This window comes from Populus euphratica, unplaced genomic scaffold, assembly GCF_000495115.2.
Source record: "Populus euphratica unplaced genomic scaffold, PopEup_1.0 scaffold444.1, whole genome shotgun sequence".
NCBI classification, from domain to species: domain Eukaryota; kingdom Viridiplantae; phylum Streptophyta; class Magnoliopsida; order Malpighiales; family Salicaceae; genus Populus; species Populus euphratica.
This window is the reverse complement of record NW_011500328.1, coordinates 42,962-45,632: the sequence shown is the minus strand read 5'-3', so window position 1 is coordinate 45,632 and position 2,671 is coordinate 42,962.

Here is a 2,671-nt window from a genome sequence, read left to right as displayed (position 1 = left end):
TTTTGCTATTCGTGCTCAAGAGCCTCGTAAACTCCCCTTTTCGTCACCTCCTTCGTGATATCCTGATTACCTGCCTACCTTCCATTGAGAGTTTAGGAAAACTATCCAATCAGCACCGGAAGAAAACAGAGTCTTGTAATATTTGAGCGCCTCGTCCTGAAGAAGCTTGTCTTCAGTACTCCACTCCCCGCTATATAGAAAAAGGCCACGAATGCGATTCCTCTTCCTCTGAACTGCCGTTGATGTATGTCAGCGCCTGTTATTAATTTCGATCCCCATGCTTGACCCAGTTTCCTCGAGACTTTTGGCACCGAAGCAGTTCTTCTTGACAAGCACATCATTATATTCTTTCTGCAATTTCCGTTCAAAGGAGGCTAACGCATCAGAAGGGTTACTGTCTAGGCAATTCTGAAAACCCCACAACCGCTGCTCCAAACGTCTTTTCCTCTGAAAATATTTCTAAGTTTTTTTTATTGGAACCACAAGTTTTTTTATTGGAACCACTTGTTGAACATTTTTTATACAGTTATTATAAATTTTTTTTTATATATATATATTTATAAATTATTAAAGTGAACTATTTAAAAGTTTTAATCTTTATATTTACGAGATCTGATATACTTTAAGAATATAACATTTATATTTATGAACTCTTTAAATAATTCATTTTAATAATGTAATATTCATGAACTTTTAAAGTATTTCACTTATAACATATAATCATTAAATCTTGATGAAAGCTTTCGTTATAAATAATGTTATTTGGTCTTCATACTCACTAAATCAATTACCTTAAGTTTTACACTATCTATAGAAGTGCCAAATATATATATAAAGAAAACAGCAAATACGTGAGAAATATTAATGACTGGAGGTATTGTTTCCTTGTTATTAAAACTTACGATTCTGTTATAAACTTATTTATTCCATATCAAAAAATTGTTAATTAAGTTTTACATTTGGTATCAGAACCACAATTTATCTTTGCCTTGGTTTATTAAGTTGCTCTATTTATTTTTGTTTATGGCTTGAAGATAACTAATAAAAAAAAACATGCAACTTTGTTTTTTTAACAAACAATGACATTTAAGCTGGAACCACACAAGGGCTTATGCTATCTTGTACCAAACCCTTCTTGATCAATTCTTCTACCTGTTCCTGTAGCACCTGACTTTCTTTGGGGTTTATCTGGTAATGTGGATGATTAGGTAAACTGGCTCCTAGCATTAAATCAATCTGATGTTGTATGTCTCACATGGGAGGCAACCCCTTAGGCAGCTCTAATAGTATAATTTCCTAAAATTCTTCTAGCAAAGGTAATAGTGCAGCTAGGATGTCATTAGATTCCCTGCCAACTTCTCCTCCCACTACTACCATAAAAATGTCGCTGGCTCTCTTAGTTTCTTCTATGAATTTACTCTTTCCACTAGTAGCATTGACTTGCCCTTTGATTTTGGTTTGATACTTGCAAACTCTTTTTTTATGGGTCCTAAAACGACTTTTAGGTTACCTTTCATGAAGACATAAACGTTATCATGACTCTTGTAAGTAGCATCCACATCATACTGCCAAGGGCGTCCCAAAATTATATGGTAGGCATCCATTTCCACTAAATCACATGTAACTTCATCTACATAGTTCTTTCCAATTGAGAATTTAATTTGGCAGATTTAAGTTATCTTCACTTTCCTTGTCTCAACTGTGTGATTTGTAGTTGTTCCCACCATGCAGAAGTTCCTCCTAAGAGTCTGTATGCGACTAACTTGACCTTCTTGTCTTCAGGAATGTCTATATAATTGAAAAACATTTCACCTAATATCAACTAATCAAGGAACCCTTTAATCTGAAGTTGGCCATTAAAGCTGGGCAGGTTCATCTTCATGTGAAACGTTTATCGGTCTGGCTCTCTTTGGTCGCCCCTCCAATTACCCCTAAGTATGACTTCAACAACTTCTTCTTCCTCACTCAGGTTATCCTCATAGGCTGGTTGCCTTTGTGGCATCCCTGGATGGCTTTCAAACATAACTTCAGCTCTGTTTTAGTAAGGGTGACAACCCAAAGGATCATTGCCCCTCTGATTATTTCTTGCTGTCAGCCTAGCAGGAGCTACCTGGATCTTTTGTAATGCTTGTTTTGTCTTATGCTGGAAAGTTTGAAATTCTGCCCTTGTAACCATATTATCCTCAAGGTTACCTTTGCCAAGGTTTTCACTTTCATTATGTGCATTTGCCATTTGATCAGGATTAAATTAGGCTCTGATACCAACTAGAGTAGCTGGAAGCTTATGAAGAAGCAGGTCATTGTCTGCTTCCAAAAAATAATCGTTCGAATTCATGAACAAAAGAACAATGCACTCGATTCCACAAGTTCAGAAAATAATGTTCTCAAGGAGAAAATTTCTTATTCAATTTAAAGTCCCTTGCAATAAAGAGAAATAGCCTTTATATAAGTTGCACATCCTAGTTTGACTAGGAATAAACTATTGATCGTTTCTTATAGAGTTATTATTATAAACGACTCTCTAACTCTCATTTATACTTATGAACTATTAAAGTGGTCCACTCTAAAGGTTGTAACCTTTATATTTATGAGATCTTAAAATGATTCACTTTAAGGATGTAACATTCATATTTATGAACTCTTTAAGTGGTTCACTTTAAAGATGTAACAT